This window comes from Zootoca vivipara, chromosome 11, assembly GCF_965207765.1.
Source record: "Zootoca vivipara chromosome 11, rZooViv2.hap1.1, whole genome shotgun sequence".
In the NCBI taxonomy this organism is placed as follows: Eukaryota; Metazoa; Chordata; class Lepidosauria; order Squamata; family Lacertidae; genus Zootoca; species Zootoca vivipara.
In genome coordinates, this window is record NC_142594.1 from 25,888,120 (window position 1) to 25,906,278 (window position 18,159).

General features: G+C 43.7%; 1 protein-coding gene across 4 annotated transcripts in view; it reads right to left on the minus strand.

Annotated features, from left to right (window-relative positions):
- Window positions 1-18,159, minus strand: part of HDAC9 (histone deacetylase 9) — a 450,375-nt gene that overhangs the window by 145,496 nt on the left and 286,720 nt on the right. The gene's annotated exons all lie outside the window — the stretch shown is intronic.

The following is an 18,159-nucleotide window of genomic DNA, read 5'->3' on the forward strand; positions in this document are numbered from 1 at the left end:
TGCAAAAACCACATCCAGCCACACACACTAATAATGTGGGAATATTTCCTTCACACACAAACTCCAATTGCACTATTGTTGTTGTTTAGTCGTTTAGTCGTGTCCGACTCTTCGTGACCCCATGGACCATAGCACTCCAGGCACTCCTGTCTTGCACTGCCTCCCGCAGTTTGGTCAAACTCATGTTCGTAGCTTCGAGAACACTGTCCAACCATCTTGTCCTCTGTCTTCCCCTTCTCCTTGTGCCCTCCGTCTTTCCCAACATCAGGGTCTTTTCCAAGGATTCTTCTCTTCTCATGAGGTGGCCAAAGTAATTGCACTATATACAGAATCATAGAATTGTCCAACGCGGGGCACGAACTCATGACCCTGGAATTAAGAGTCTCACGCTCTACCGACAGAGCTATCTCAGGTCTTATCCTGACACTTTAAACAGTAACGGCTTCTCCCAAAGAATCCTGGGAACTGTAGTTTGTTCAGGGTGCTTGGAGTCATTTGGATACCCTTATTGCCTTCGCTAAGGGGACCCAGGTGGCGCTGTGGGTTAAATCACAGAGTCTAGGGCTTGCTGATCAGAAGGTTGGCGGTTCGAATCCCTGCAACGGGGTGAGCTCCCGTTGCTCGGTCCCAGCTCCTGCCCACCTAGCAGTTCGAAAGCACATCAAAGTGCAAGTAGATAAATAGGGACCGCTCCGGCGGGAAGGTAAACGGCGTTTCCGTGTGCTGCTCTGGTTCACCAGAAGCAGCTTTGTCATGCTGGCCACATGACCCGGAAGCTGTCTGCAGACAAACGCTGGCTCCCTCGGCCTATAGAGCGAGATGAGCGCCGCAACCCCAGAGTCGGACACGACTGGACCTGATGGTCAGGGGCCCCTTTACCTTTTTATTGCCTTCACTACAATTCCCAGAGTCCCTCAGGAAGAGGGATGGCAGCTCAGGAAGAGGGATGGCAGCTCTACTTTTGTATCTTTCTTGAGCATAGGTGTGCACAAAATGTGTATAGATGCAAACTGAGAATCACTATAATTTAAACAGAAATTCTGTACATCTCACCATCGTGGGGAAGATTGTAGCCGGGTGATCACTGTTAATGACCAACCTCAAGGCTCCTTTTCACCCTTCTTATTAGGCTTTGTTTTCAAAGAAATGCCTTTCCAATAGAGAACTGTCTGTCAAGGAGGGCATGGGGCCACCCTAAACGCATCTGACCCTCTCTCACCGCCATCTCTGCCCAAAGCAACTCTTGGAAGCTATGGAGGCGCTTTTAATGTGTTGGCCATTTCTCAGGGAGTGGAATCTTTGGGGCATTACTGTGTTTAATGTGAGATCACTCATTGCCAGAGTGAGTTAATTTCGGGTTGGGCAGGGAGGGGTGGGGTGGGGGTGTCTATACTTGCTGAGCTAGGTAGAACGAGAGGATCAAAATGTGGAAAATAAAATTAGGGCTGCGTTAGCACATACTATATTACAGGCTGTGCAGCACAGCAGACGTTCCAGCTTCTGATGTCTCCAACTGATTCTGGACCAAGGAAAGCAGAATACATTTTAAAGTAATCATAGCAACTGAGACCAGTGGAATTATGTGGATGTACAGGAAAGCCCCAGTAAATGTTAATGGATATCCTGGCATTAGCAAGACTGGGCGGGGGGGAGGGAGAGGAAATCCCAAGGGTGCAGAAGGAAAGAGAGATTTTATTGGCCCAATGCACATTTTAAAAGCTCACCGCTACGTTCTCTCGTTGTCCTAAACAGAATTACACCACATAATGGCATGCTTTCAAAGTACCCCCAAAGAATTTTAATCCAAAGTGCACTTTGAATAAATAAAATATTTATTTTTGTGCACCCCATGGGGTTTCATCCCCCCCCCTTATTGGTACTGTCTTCTCTTTCTTTGGTTTCTTTAGCTTGTGATTGGCCACAAAGGCAAATGAAAATTAGTGAGCGATCAAAGCAGTAGATCAATTCTCCCATTTGGAGGGTCAGGAAGATGCTATGAAATTGGCTTTTGTCCTCTCTCTCTCTCTCTCTGTGTGTGTGTGTGTGTGTGTGTGTGTGTGTGATGACTGCTGTGTGTGTGTGATGACTGCTTAAAAATCAAACCATAAGTAGATCAAGGACTTCTGCTGGCATTTTGGCACTGGAGCCTGTTTCTGTACCCCCACAAGAGCTATTCCATTGTACTACTAAATAAACCAGTTTTCATAACATCCAGCATTTGTAGCATCCACTCTTCCCAAAATTAAAGCCACTCCAGAATTTATTTATTTTTTCATCATTCAGTGAGAGAGAATCACAAATCAATTGTTTTGTTGTGCAGTTTCAGATCATGTCACACACCATGATGCAGTTTCCTAAGCACACACCATACTCTTGAGGAAAGCCACAAGGTGTGAGAAACATGCATGTCATGTGCAAATGCGGTGGGAATGCAGGAGATAGTAATGAAATAGACACATATGAGTTTGCTGCACATTCTGGCGCACAATGTGATCTTCCTACATAGAAGTGGCATTTCTGTAATAAATTTTCTTAGTTAAAGTATTCCTAAGAGGGGAGTTAAGCAACACCACCTTACTTCTTTTCTGAGGATGTGAGAACTCCCATTTAACTCAGTGCGGTTTTCTGAGAAGGCGTATACAGTCGTACATTGGAAGTCGAACGGAATCCATTCCAGAAGTCCATTCGACTTCCGAAACATTCGAAAACCAAAGCGCAGCTTCTGATTGGCTGCAGGAAGTTCCTGCAGCCAATCGGAAGCCGCAGTAGCCTCGTCGGACATTCAGTTTCCAAAAATAGTTCACAAATTGGAACAGTCACTTCCAGGTTTGCAGCATTCGGTAACCAAAATGTTCGAGAACTAAGCAGCTCGAAAACCAAGGCATGACTGTATAGGATTGTACCATTAACCTGCAATCCTCTATCCACTGACCTAGGAGTAAGTCGACTGAACTCAACCAGATTTGCTTCTGAGTATACATTCACATGAGTACGCTGTTAAACTGGACTCCTATGAACATTTTCTTAGGAGAAAGCTCAGTTGAGCTCCCTGGGGTTTACTTCTGACCAGGCATGCATCCGATGGTGTTAGTATTATTTTTTAAGCTGAAATACATACCATAACATACATACAACAATATTTACTTGTTGAGGGGATCTGTGCTGTGTTTGATCAAAACCAAAGCTGGGTATGGAACGAGATCTAATTATTACAGATGCTCTTCCATCTTGCCCATGTGTGTTCAAAGGGGGAAGGGATTGTGCCAGTGTGATTAATTTTTCAAAATAAGTTTTAACTACCGGTATACATGGTAAGAGTACGAAGACCTTAAATCCCAGATCGTGCAAAATGTTGATTCTAATTGTTCTGTTTAGCTGGCCTTGGTTGTGACAAGCTTGGTATTTTACAGATTTCCTACCTGCCACCCTCCCTTTTAGCAAGTGAAGTTACACAGATGACTCTTCTTGAAACTCACCTCTTTATTCCTAATTATCTTGGCCCTGTGTTCACTCAGTGAAATACTGCCATTGTCCCTGAGAGTTCTCATTCGGGATGAGTGACAAACTAAATTATCCAGCATTTGGATACGTAAAAAAGAAAACCTCACTGAAAGGCAGCCATGCATTTTTTTAAATTTTTTTTTTTTGCTACCAACAGATTTTTCACCGCTGTATTGGCACTGGTCCATAACTTGATGATAGAAACTGCAACAGTACCCAGAGGGTCACAGGTAGTAAACAAGAACTAGATAAGAATAGTGATCCATACACAACACTAGCCATTGGTGATGATAGTGTCTTTTTAGCTATGCTAGGCTAATTTAGATTGTAGGTGGAGCTAAACCTACTTTTCCTTGCACAGAATTACATTTGCTAAGACAATCTAGGTCAGCAGCTCCAGCCCTCTTTACTGGAGACTGTGGGGTCAACAAGGGAGTGACCTGGGAGACCGAAATGTTTCCCCACTAGTTTCTGAACACTACAATTTTTTAATAATGCCTCTTTTATTTGCTGCATTAAAATATTTGCACCCTGATTTTCCAAAGAAAAATCGAAAGTGATCTACAATTAAAAAGGCAAGGGCGCTGTAAAAACAACTGCAATAACAAAAAATACCCCAGAAGCAACAGATGAGCCACTTATGAAACAACCAACCAAAAAAGATTTGAGGGAGGACTACGTTCGAAATAAGGCAATTGCTTTTGGCAACACAAGGTTTGTTCGGGCTTGAGGATGCCTCAAACAAAGATAAGGTTTAAGATGCTGTCCTATTTGATAAAAGAGCCTTGTTTGAAAATGAAAACATTTTATATTAGTGCAAACCGGCAGCTCTAAGTACTTCCTCCATGCTTGGAAGAATGTTTCGTGGCCATAGAATGCCTCTGAAAACCAGGGCCGTCTTAAGCATATCTGGCGCCGTGGTGCAAAGATCTCTCCGGCGCCCCGCCCCCTGTTTCCCAGAGTTGTGGCTGGTGAGGTGGCTAAGGGAGAGACACGGGGTGCAGGTGGGGAGATCTCACCTATGTCCCTGCTGCACTGTGCCACCCAGCCCAAGCCTAGAGCTGGCCCTGCTGAAAACCACTTGCTGGGGCTCGCAATGGAGGAAGAGTACTTGAGAGCTTCCTATGAGCAGGGGGTGGAGGAAGAGGGTGGATGTGGTCCTGCCCAGGTGTCACCACTGAGGGGGGTGACAAAATGCCGGGCAGCACTCACGACGGGGCCTGCAGCACGGCCGAGCCATGCGTATCTCCTGGGAGAGATGCTGTGGTTTGGGCGCACGCTGGCTCCATGCTGCCCAAACGGTCCACTCGCTGCCTCCCCTCCAGCTGTAGGGTGGCTGAATGGAAGGAGGCAGGCAGACTCCGGAGGCCCCGTGGTGCGCCCTGCCCCTATGGGTGGCTCGCCCCGCCCCAGGCACCTGAGCGGCTTCCTCCACTGCTGCCTATGAGCTGCTGGTTGGCCACTGTGAGAAGAGGGGTAGATGCCCATTGGCCCTCTCCAATAGGACTCTCCTTCTGGAAGGGGCTACCCACTGGGACTGCTATCATCTTTCATTGTGCTTTATTATGTACCCAGAAGGTATAACTGGGATCTGCAAGACTGATTAAATGGCTGCTGAGGAAGCAGTCGAAGATGAATGCCGGATTCGTGGCTAGGCAATATAAGCCACAACTGGGATTCCTAAAGTGGTTTAACCACCAGGGAGCATTGTGTGGGGTGTGAACCAATGGTTCACCCTTTAAAGCCCCCCCTCATGTTTGCTTATCACATGACAGGAAAGCAGGAGCAATTTAAAATGCCTAGAACGTCTGCCACATGAGGAGTTTAATTGCTATGTATGGTACACCATAGTGGGATATTTGCAAGTGCCCTCCGAGTGATACATATCATTCAGAATAATGAGTCCAGTTCATAGACTCAAGACCTAAAATATGGCTGACCACAGAGCCTCTCTGTTCCTCAGCCCCTGCAATTGCTCTAGATTCTCTCCTATTGACAGCTCTGGTTCAACAGCCTCGAGTTTTATTCCTATAGCTTGATCTATATTGCTATTGATTATCTAGCTAGATACAGGTTTAAATCTACACACAGAGAGAGCTGAATTTCAACCTTCATAATAAGAGTTCCCTTTTAAAAAGAGAGAGATTGAAATTCACCTTTCGTTCTCCTGCATGTGGAAACAAGGAAAGCACAAGAGCAGTGTGGGTTTGTGACAGACTTACAACATGATTTAGCAAAAGGAAATCTTCCTGGATCCATGCATGACACACTTTGTGCCACCAGTTAATTTCAAACGCACACCAGAGATGTTCTCCTGGGTGATTTTCCTAAGTGGCCTCACTTAGTAGTAGTTACTCAGAAGCCTAATGCTGCCCTCGACCTGCATTGCTCTTGTATGGAACATTTTTACCTCAGTGTCCTCACTTTCTTTCCTATGTACAGTGGTGCCTCGCTAGACAAATGCCCTGTAAGACGAATTTTTCGCTTAACAAAGAGATTTTTCGAGCGGAGGTTGCCTCGCAAGAGGAATTCGTTTTGTGAAAAATTCGTCTGGCGAATTGCGGTTTCCCATAGGAATGCATTGAAATTCAATTAATGTGTTCCTATGGGCAAAAATAAATAAAATTCAATGCATTCCTATGGGATTCGCCAGATGAATTTTTTGCAAAACGAATTGACTCACAGAACGAATTAAATTCGTCTAGCGAGGCACCACTGTACAGCTCCTGCTGATCCCTATGTCCTGGTAGAATGTCATGGGCTTCATTTAAATCAGGCATCCCCGAACTTTGGCCCTCCAGATGTTTTGAACTACAATTCCCATCTTCCCCCACCACTGGTCCTGTTAGCTATGGATCATGGGAGTTGTAGGCCAAAACATCCACAGTTTGGGGATGCCTGATTTAAATCCTCCAAGATAACAGAGACGTTCTCAGCCAGTAAGTGCTGGTGAGTCAGTTTGCTAGCTATAACCACCAGGGAGAGTGAATTGTTATCTGAGTCAGGGGTGGTGATGGAGGCAAGGAGTATCTCAACCAGCACCATGCAAGCACTGGTACGGCCATGAGCAAAGGCCTACATAGTGCTAGCAGAGTTGCCCTCTACTCCACCTCAAGGGATCAAGATAGTTATCCAAAAATGGCAGATATGTCCTTCCCCACTCATTTGCTAACTAGCAAACAACCTCCCTGGCCATCACTAGTGCACAATAGTATTCCTAAGGTGATTCAGATATGCTTCTCAACATTTGCCATTCCCAAATAACAGGGATCAAGTAGACCTGGGTTGTTGAAGAGGTCCAGCAAGCAAGGAACATCTTCAGCTATATATCACATAAAACTCCTCCGGATTCTCCACTTGACACAAATAAGGGACTTAAGATTTGTCCCATCATGAACAACCATAATTTTGGAGAACTAGTTTGAAGCAACGGATGATTAGCTACTTTGAAAACCTTGTTCCTTTGAGATTTAAGCTGGGTTGACCTTGTAGCTAATTATGCAGCCCGGTGTCTTTGAGAATCGCCAGCATTCCTGATTGCAGTCCCCGGGCCTTTGCCTGTTCAAATTAAGGGAAGGACAGGAGATCGGGCCAATTGCCTAAGGGTCTGTTTCCAGTGTGGTTGATCAAGGCACACAATGTCGACAAAAATCCCCATGAGTGGAAAGGGTGGATTCACTGGGATTGATTATCCGTGTTGCGTGTCTGTTATGCAGTTGAATCAGGGAATGGTCCGCGAATAGTTCTTTTGCCATTTCAAAGAAGAATTGCTATTCCTTGCAATGCATCTTTTAATGAAGACCCTTAACATTCTGTACATTCATCATGTATGTCTCACCAGCTCGTTCAACCACTAACTCCCACCTGGCATGAGTGGCATGAATTTTGACAACATGCCTTCCATTCTTTTGGCTTTTGGCACATGGGGCTGATGAATACCAGCAGAAACATTCGGAGGCATCCACAAATGTTCAAGTGCACAATACACAAGGCACCTTGAATGAGATGAGCTTTGCAATTTTTGTGTGGTGGTGGTGAAACAGGGTTCAGAGTTTGAGTGCAGTGAATATGCCAGTTCCTCCCAGCCAAACATTTCAGAGAGTATCAGTGCAGTGGTCCAATTATTGACAATTTTAATAATGTTTTGTGGATGCATTTACTGATTTTATTACTAGTTTGGATGTTGTATAACATTCCTTGATATACTTTTATGAAAGTGCGGATTATAAACAAACAAATAAACAAGAGGAACAGGGAGCCAGGAAGTTCTCCAGAAGAAAGATTAGAGTTGAGGGATGAAGATAGAGAAGCAGGTGGTCTCTGTTGCACTAATAAAAGGGACTTTGCTGAGGAAAAGATGGATGGAGAGATGAAGGAAGGAAGGATGAATAGGAAGTCGTGGGGCTGGTGAGGTCTCTGTTTTCATGTTTATTTGTTGTAGAGAATGGCTCATTCCTTTACTTTGTTTCCTAGCTAACAGTGAGAGGGCAGGTTTCAAGCTGGCAAAAGAAGTTGAGGAGATTTGGGGGTGGACAGCTCAGCTGCAGGACAGGAACAGCTGGTTTTCCTTGGCCTCTCCTTAAGTGCCCTTCCCAACTGTTGCTTTTCTTGACTATATGGCCAACTAACTGCACCTTGGCAGGACTCTTACAATAAGTCATCAGAGTGGTAAGGAGAGTTGAGTCTTTGCCAAGGTGGCATCAAAGGGATTGAGGACCCTGGTGCTGTTTCTAAAATCCCCCCTTCCCTACAAAAGGAATATACAATATAGACTAAAAAAACCTTATTGAGTTAAAGTGCATTTATTTTGTCTTCCTATATAAAAAAAATGTATGACATCGTCATACTCTGGTTTGTGTGCAGCCTTGCCAACGGCAGCATGAGGAATGACAAGCAGGTTAACAGAGGTGGGGTGTTTCACAGCGATTTAGCAAACCACTGTGTGCCTGCAGTGAGCTGTGGGGGGAATAGGCAAGGGAGTTGGTGAGGTGTAAAGGTGTAAAGTTGGTCAGGTGTGGGGGAAGACCAATGGGACAGGCAGGGTTGGCGAGTCGAGCAAGCAGGAATGGCAGCCTATAGTCAGAAATATTTGTGCACTGCAACACATCTAGATGCAGAGTACGAGGCATGCAGTGGGTTAAATGACAAGGAGTGGAGGCAAACTTGCAGACATTTACAGGTTCTTAAATAGAAGAAGAAGAAGAAGAAGAAGAAGAAGAAGAAGAAGAAGAAGAAGAAGAAGAAGAAGAAGAAGAAGAAGGAGGAGGAGGAGGAGGAGGAGGAGGAGGAGGAGTTTGGATTTGATATCCCGCTTTATCACTACCCGAAGGAGTCTCAAAGCGGCTAACATTCTCCTTTCCTCCCCCACAACAAACACTCTGTGAGGTGAGTGGGGCTGAGAGACTTCAGAGAAGTGTGACTAGCCCAAGGTCACTCAGCAGCTGCATGTGGAGGAGCGGAGAAGCGAACCCGGTTCCCCAGATTACGAGTCTACCGCTCTTAACCACTACACCACACTGGCTCTCTAGAGGTTGGAATTGTGGCCTTGGCATATTTAGGAGCCTGTAGAGGTTTTGGTTAAGAAACCAATAAAAAATAAATGTCAGAACAATTTTTAAAATTAATTAATTAATTAAATTGGTGAATAAACCAGACAAGCAGCAATCGTTTCAGGCACATCCATCACACCAAAAACTGGAAGTAACCTGCAAATGTCACAACAATGGCAGAAGAGAGCAGGAAGGGGGCAGAATGGGGTGTTTGCAGGCTTTTTCCAATGGTGTTTCAAATATACGTGATTTCACTGTTATTAATTTAATTTTAATTAAGTCATAATTAAAACTGCAGTGCCTGTGATTCTGTTGGACTCAGTTAGATCAAAGAACACTAAGGAAAGAACACTTTTGGCTCTGCTATTGTTGGACTCCAACTCCCATCAGCCCCAGCCAGCGTAACGAATAGTCAGAGAGATTATGAGAGTTGTAGTCCAGCGTTATCACAAGTTCTCCATTTTTGCTTTGTGGTGGAAATCACAAAGCCAGCACATATGTTACCACAGGCAATTTACTTGCAGGTAATTAACTGTTGCTGCTAGTTAGAGGTCTGCCTATTCATGGGACCAGTGTGACTTAATCTTCCGTGATTAGAAAAAGGCACATCTTGTAGAAAGGGAAGTGTGTGGATATCAGGACACAAGGGCAGTAAAGGCAAAGGAATATAAAAGAGTGGCTTCTAGACTCTTAAAACCCAGTCGAAACATTTTAGAAGCGGAGACGGCAATAGATGCAGACCAGATACTTCCCAGATAATTTTTCTCTTCAACACGAGGACTTACATACTTCTCCCAAATTAACTGGAAGCCTTAAGATGCCAGTCAGCTGCTGTTTGAGCATAGCTCTGCAGGAGACCACATGCTCTGTATGAAGACGAGATGTTCCTGAGCTCACTCAGTCCCTGACAATTCAAGCTAAGATGAGAAAAACCCCTTCCTGCCTCAGATCCTGGTAGGGATGAATGAAGTACTCTCTGGGCTGCTTCAATTTCACATGTGTTTATTCATAAGTCTATTCCGTTCCCACATTAATCTGCATATTTCTAAAGAAAAGAAAAGCCACACAACATTCTTATGGCCTTGGTCCAGTATACCTAAATGAGCGTCTCCACCCCCATCGTTCTGCCCGGAAGTGCCGAGGGCCTTCTGGCGGTTCCCTCATTGCAAGAAGCCAAGCTGCAGGGAACCAGGCAGAGGGCCTTCTTGGTAGTGGCGCCCGCCCTGTGGAACGCCCTCCCATCAGATGTCAAAGAGAAAAACAGCTACCAGATTTTTAGAAGACATCTGAAGGCATCCCTGTTTAGGCAGGCTTTTAATGTTTAATTGTTTTATTTCATTTTTCTGTTGTAAGCTGCCCAGAGTGGCTGGGGAAACCCAGCCAGATGGGCGGGGTATGAATAAATTATTATTATTATTATTATTATTATTATTATTATTATTATTACTTAAATGTGTGTTTTAAAATGCATACCCACATGTGCATTTTTTTCACAAGATACCTATTTAAATCCGCATTTTATCCCAATAAATGCAATTCCAAAACTATTTTACCCCCAAACACACCCCTTTCCATGTATTTTATAGAGCCAAAAATTGTATTGCAAAATTCAGAGAAGTGTGAATTCTGAAGGCTAATTCTGCTCTGATCTGCACATTAGTCTCAGAGGTGCATATTAGGTCAGGTTGCTATAAAATGTGGGCCAAACATAATTATCCTCCATCCCTTGAACAGCTATATTCACCCTTCTTCTGTGAATGGAAAATTCCTCATTCTGGACCACAATGTTTGGAGTTACAACCCTTTTGGTTGTGTTTAGATGCATGAGAGGATGCAACAGATTCTCAGCAGGATCAGGGCCAGCTCTAGGGGAATGCTGGGTGGTGCGGGGCGCCAGGGGGGGGCTCTGCGCCCGCCCACCAGCCATGGCAAGAAACGGGGCGGGGCGCCCGGGCGCCGGAGTGATCTCCGCACCACGGTGCCCGGGTGCCCGACATGCTTAAGACGGCCCTGAGCAGGATGTACAGCAATGGAAGAAAGGGAGGACATTCTAGAAAGGAAAAAAGAGGCATTAAGGGGTTAATAGCTGCCATCCATGCACATTCTCCAATGGGTGTCTGAATAAGTACCAAACAAGGTTCCAGGTTCCTATATATGGGAACATGAGAAATAGCAGGCACTGATTGTGATGCTTCAGAAAGCAAACATGCACTTGGAAAGCTTAATAACAATAATTTTAATAATTTAATAATAACAATTTTACTGCTGACACCCTGCCCATCTGCATTTTTGGATCACATGATCTGCAGCAGCCAACCTCATTAGTTCATTCCAGAGTTCTCCCTTTCCTCAGATGGACTAGCTCCATGGCCTTCGACATATTGGCTAGACTCGGAATGCATCCATCACCAACACTACAATGGACAATTCTTTTCAAGGTCAAGACATGGATTAGCTATCTGTTAACACCAGTTTATCCTCCCTGCTGGTTTAATGGGATGGATTTATTCCAATCCCTTCAAGGAATACTTATGGGCAGAGTGGGGATTCTAATCTGTATTAGTAGATTAAGAGAATGATGGAGAGTGGTATTTATTCTAAATTTAATTAGCATGAAGCACAAGGATGTGTATGCAGCAGAAGGTTAAGAGCCTCTGGTCTCAAAACATATTTGAATGTAAACTTGGCAAAAGCCCTGCAGATGATCGAGCCTGTAATGTAATTACGGTCTGTTTTTATCAGACTTGGAAATTCTCCTTTTAACTTTGTATGGATGCGGAGATTTTCCGATACCCAAGCTTTATTTTTGTATATAGATATTTTTTTAAAAAAACCCCACATATTTCAAAACATTTGGCTGCCTGAAACGGAAGGCATTCAACCTCCCCCCCCCCCACCACCACATCTAATTTGCTTGCTCCCTTCTACTCTTGGAAAGTTATTGTGCAATTTTCGATATATTATATTTAACATTTTTAATATATTATATTTAACATTCAGTTAGACACATTGGTTCATCAGTGCCTAGCTTTTGGGAGCTTCTGTGTATTTTATAACAAAACTCTGAAGAATGCTTCCATAGGCATCCTGCCAAAAGATCAACTTGCTACAAAAATGGTGAAATCTTTCCACTGAGCTATCGCTCTGTTGCTTTGCTTTGCTGTGATGCAACTGACCGACTTAGAAGAAGATGATGGGAGGAGGAGGGGAGGATATTTATTCCTTCTCCAGGGCGGGGAAAACAAAGGAACTTCTATCCTGCCATCACCCCAAACACTGTGATGCCATCAAGACGACTAAAAGCCAAAAGAGAATTGCTTAAGTAAGCAGACCAGCCTCTTCCATGCTAAAAACACAGCAGCAGCGTCGATCTATTTGCTGACCACAAGAACTGTTTTGGCAAGAGCTGCCTCCATCCAACCAACAGGCCACTACAGGGCACTCGCCGCAAGGCAGCAAAAACCCTCATTGGAATAATTCTTTGCAGATGCCAGGGACCGGAAGTTTCAAGGAGGGGGGAAATGAAAGCCATTCACTCTTGCAATGACATGGACCTTTGATACCCACACAGTTATTTGGGCAGAGAGCGGCAAGGTCAGGAAGGCACATCAAGATTGGTGATTAGAGAAATACTATATCAGCAAAGTGTGGTGAGCTATTAAAAGAAAATGCAGCTTTTATGATGGTGTGGCAAAAAGCTTCCCAGAAGCTATTTGTATTAGATATTGAGTTAAGCATAACTTATTTAGCCCTGGCATTCCAGAAAACATTTTGATGTGAGCTACTGCAGGAAAGTAAACACAAAGGGAAAGAGGAAACAAGACTGATCCCAAACAGATAAATTTTTTGTAATTTAATTTTCCGAAGCCGTGCATTTTTAAAGAGCATCGAGACGAAGGAATTTTCATAGGATACTTTCAACTTGGGGGCAAATAAGCGCCTATCTAGTTACTTTGGCTGTTCGGAAAGCAACATGGGGAATGCATACATGCAGCGGCATTTAAAAAATAAAAATAAAAATGTCTGTATATGTATTGTCTCTGTGTGTGAACACACAAAATCACAGCTAGACTATTCAGTTGGACAATCATAATGTGGAAGGTGCCTTTTCATGGCTTATCCCTTCTGAAGCATAACTTAATAGACAGAACACCCCCCCCCCCCCGAAGAATCTCAGTACCTTCCAATGGCCAAAGACAAAGAGCAAATTATCCCAGCCTACACTTTAAGGTTAGCTTTAGCAAGGCCATGTCCAGAGAGAATCAGCCAGCACCCCAAAATGCTGTTAGTTTACAGAGCCTCAATTCAGCTCTCTGCCTCTTTCTCATTTGTCTTAATCCCGTTTAAAAGCCGCCACCTGCCCTCTTTGTTTCATTCACAGATACCTACATGATTTCATCCTTAGTTGGAAGTGAAGGTGGGCATTGTTGCTTTTGTCCCCTTCAGAAGACATAAGGAAGACGTCTAACAATGATTTCCCATGGAGACAAATCGCCTGTAAGTTCCCTAACGAAAGAGACACTTGCCAACTTTGCCCAGGCTCCTGAGTTTTTTAAACCCTTCATGTCCAGATTCCCTCATTCCAACAACAACAACAACAACAACAACTTATGGCTGGGTGGGGTATAAATAAGAAAACAGAAAAATAAAATAATCGATTAAACATTAAAAGCCTCCCTAAACAGGGCTGCCTTCAGATGTCCTCTAAAAGTCTGGTAGTTATTTTTCTTTTTGACATCTGGTGGCCCTCTGCCTGGTTCCCTGTAACCTGGCTTCTCGTAGCGAGGGAACCACCAGAAGGCCCTCGGCACTGGACCTCAGTGTCCGGGCAGAGCGATGGAGGTGGAGACGCTCCTTCAGGTATACTGGACCGAGGCCGTTTAGGGCTTTAAAGGTCAGCACCAACACTTTGAATTGTGCTCGGAAACAATGTGTGTGCATGTGTGAGCGTTCACATGTGTGCAAATTAACTCAGCAACATAATAATAATAATAATAATAATAATAATAATAATAATAATAATATTTTATTTATACCCCACCTATCTGGCTGGGTTTCCCTAGCCACTCTAGGTGTCTCCCAAGAGAATCTTAAAAATACAACAAGGCATCAAACGTTAAAAACTTCCCTAAACAGGGCTGCCTTCATATGTCTTCTAAAAGTCAGGTAGTTGTTTATTTCCTTGACATCTGATAGGAGGGTGTTCCACAGGGTGGGCACCAATTCCAAGTAGCCCTTGTGCATTAGGGCCACTTGGAAATGAAACCCCACCTCTACAAAAACAAATATACCATGAAATAAGAAAGATTTTGGATCGGGGGGACAACCATGTGCAAATTAGGTAGCTGGCCCTCTAGAGAGTAGGTTCTCACAAGCAAAGGAGTTATTGTTGGGCGATCTGGTCATATAGTTCACAATCGCAGCACACAGCAAGAGTTTTATTATGAGCAAACGGTTAGCTTTAAGGAAATGTCTATGTTTCTGTTGAATGCTTGAATGGTAAATAAATAAAAGCCTTGTCATTTCACTGCAATCAGTGAGAGCTTCACCAGGAGAAAAGGGCTAAGATTGAAGAAGCTTAGTGCAGCTGCAAAGCCACCTGGACAGCCTAAACATTGGCCATGTATGTGCGAAATCTTATTTTCCATTCTGAGCCAGAGGAGAAATTCCAAAATTGAGATAGGGCTGGAAAGTGGAAACATAGCTGGATGAAAATTGGGGGGGGGCAGCAGGGGACAAAGAAGGGAGAGTGGTGGATAGGTGGCGAAAGAGTGGGAATGGGATGAGGAGTAACAATGGGTTATTTTCTGATTAAGATGGTCCGAAACTGGAACGTTTTATGGAGCTGGTTGATACATCTGGGAGACCCGGAGTCCAGGGGAAGGGGGGTAGAATTAGACAAATGTGGTTAAAGGTATGATAGAAGAAAAATCATTTGAATGTATTTAAAAAAATTGGGGTATAAAATGTGAGGCTAAGGGAAGAATAAGAGACGGATGGGAAAATAAAGTTAGATTTGGATTAATTAATGAATTATAGGTTGAGGATAGCCGATGTCTTTTTGTTTCTTTGAGTAGATTAGAATTGGTTGGGAAATAATGGAAAAATTGTGTCAGAATGATTTAAGATGACAAAAGAAAATTGCTTAATTTAGATTTAATAAATGGACCCAGTGTGGGGGGAATCGAGGCAGTCCACAATGTCAAGTTAATGTAATGAATTGATATGTTTTTTTTCCTTTTTGATTATGTTTTATTGTTGCTTTTTTGTTTTTGTGTTAAAATGTTTGAAAATTAATTAATAAATATTATGGGGGGGGGACAGAAGAGAAATTCCAGGCCAAAATAACGTTTGATTCATAATACAGCCAAGCATTAGGAGGTGGGCAAATTCATGCGCCAAACCTGGTAATTACAAACCTTGGTAACATGTCTAGGGCCTGGTCACTGCCTTCTCTTCCTGTCTACATATATATCCATCCATCATAATCTGTGCAGCCAGATATTCAGGCCCTTAACATACCAATTTTGCAGCATTTGGACAGGCCAGTAGCCAACAGGAAGATCATGAGCTGACGCTTTGCAAGATTCACAGAGCATGTGATTTGGAAAAACTGTGTTAGAGTGCAACACTGACATTCTGTTGCAAACGGTTGTACAGTAATAGCAAATTGCTGTTTTGGAGATCCTACAATTCTCGGCCCCCTTTTGGAAAGAGTAATCTTATAGAATGGTGTACTGTTGTTTTCTTCTCCCTCATGTACTTTATTATATTTTAATCTTCATATTTTCCCCCAAATGGAAGCTCTCCTCAGTTCATGGATATTCAAAAGCTTCATTAAGATGCCACTACGGTCTATTGTTCTAGACTAAAGGATGCATTGCCTGCAATCACACAAGGCACACACACACACACACACACACACACACACACACACACACACACAGTGACGCATAATGGAAATTAAAAAACAAAAACAAAATATGTCCATAAAATAGTTTCAACTTGTAAAGCCCACTGCGTTTTAACAAATGATTTTCAGCCAACCTTTAGTTTTCAACTAAAAATTCAAAAAAACCTTTCGAAGAAATGCTATCATTTATATTGGTAGCACATTGGAGGAAAGGTAAGGTGTACAGTGGTACCTCGGTTTAAGTACACAATTGGTTCCAGAAGTCTGTACTTAACCTGAAGTGTACCTAACCTGAAGCAAACTTTCCCATTGAATTTAATGGAATGTGGATTTATCCTTTCCAGACGGTCCACGGAGTACTTAAACTGAAGTGTACTTAACCTGAAGTGAACTTTCCCATTGAAAGTAATGGAAAGTGGATTAATCCGTTCCAGACGGGTCCGCGAAGTACTTAAACTGAAAATACTCAAACCGAAGCATACTTAAACCGAGGTATGACTGTATTCAACTTCTGCTTTTCTTCATTCTCTGGCTTCCTGTATGCTACTGTGTCACACAAAGAAACCTGAACGCCTCATTATCACCTCATTCACTTGCCAGAGCAAGGAAAGGCCATCCTTTGGTGCTTTTTAGGGCTTTTTTGGTTGTGTTTATTCTAATTGGTCTTAGTATTTCTGTTGTTTGTAAGGCAGTTCAGATCACTTTTGTGAGTACAGCAACTATATTATTATTATTATTATTATTATTATTATTATTATTATTATTATTATTATTAAACCTGGCACTCCAGCAGATAGCACTATCACACCTGCTCTGAATAAAGTTGCAGAACTGTACTGCCCAGCATTCACCCACTGTGATGGTGCCTGCTGTTGCTGATATGCATCCTTTGCTTTCATACCCAGGGATGGAGGAAAGGTTGTGTGGTGGGAGAGGTCTGCCCCGGGTGTCACCACTGAGGGGGGTGACAAAATGCCAGGCGGCACTCACCATGGGGCCCACAGCCTGCCCGAGCCACATATCTCTCATGGGAGTGACGTGGTGGCTTGGGCGCCTGCAGGCTCCACGCTGCCCTAAACGGTCTGCCCGCTGCCTCCCCCTCAGCTGTAGGGCGGCTGAGTGGGAGGAGGCAGGCAGACTCCTCAGGGGCCCCACGGAGCATCCTGCCCCGGCTTGCCCTGCCCCACGGGTGGCTGGCCTCGCCCCTGGACGCAGGGCATGTGTGCCACCCCAGGCGCCCAATCGGCTTGCTCCGCTGTTGTTCATACTTATTTCTCCTAGGGCTTCTGCTGAAAAGATCCTGCAGGGCTGACTCAAATCATCACTTCACTGTTGGTACCTAAATGTGCATAGATATGCAGATTCAAAATAGGAAAATTTCCATTTGCTGCAGCTATTGGAAATAGCATTCCATCTGTGTATTTCTGTTGGACCACAGTAAAATTTTAATCACTGGGACTGCGAATTAGAGACACATTTATGCTGTTGGGTTTTTTGTTTTTTTGTTTTTAGAACCCTAACCTTCTTCCAATAAAGTAGCTTTTCTTTATTTGGTTGTTAAACTATCTCTTTTTCCTTATGATATCTCAAAAAAGGCATCTGCACTGAGCTTTTTGAAAATGCAAATGTATTGAAATGTATTCAGTTTGATTGATTTAATCAGCTGAAAGACAGGTGATAAAGCGACTCAGAAACGCTTTCATTTCGGATGGCAACTAAATACGCTGGCCAGGAGCCAAGGGAAATGTATAGATATGAAATCCCTGTTGCTTTGGAAACGGCTGTCTCTAAGGGGCACTGGGATCTGCTGGTGATCTTTAAAATCAGTGCCCTGCCACATTTTCTGCCTTTTACATAGTTTTGCCTGGCTGTGGTAATTGGCAGGGTGGCAAGCGATGGCCCCCTCAAGGCCCAAGTGCTAGGTATAGTATGGCGTCTATATTCAAGCCATGCTCCTCTTATTTCCGAAGCTGCTGCTCTTCTGGGGTACAGGAAGATTCTGGCAAGAACCGTTGTGGAGAGGCTAATTGCACAAAGCTTATTCCTCAGAGGTCACTTCTAGGATAAATGTTAGTCTAATTAATATGTTCAAGCTTTCCTTTGCCACGAAGTTATATACTGAAGTTATATACCTCATGATTGGATCAAACATCTGCTCAAGTCTGTGGAAAGACTTTCAGAGAAGTGGGGAGGGCA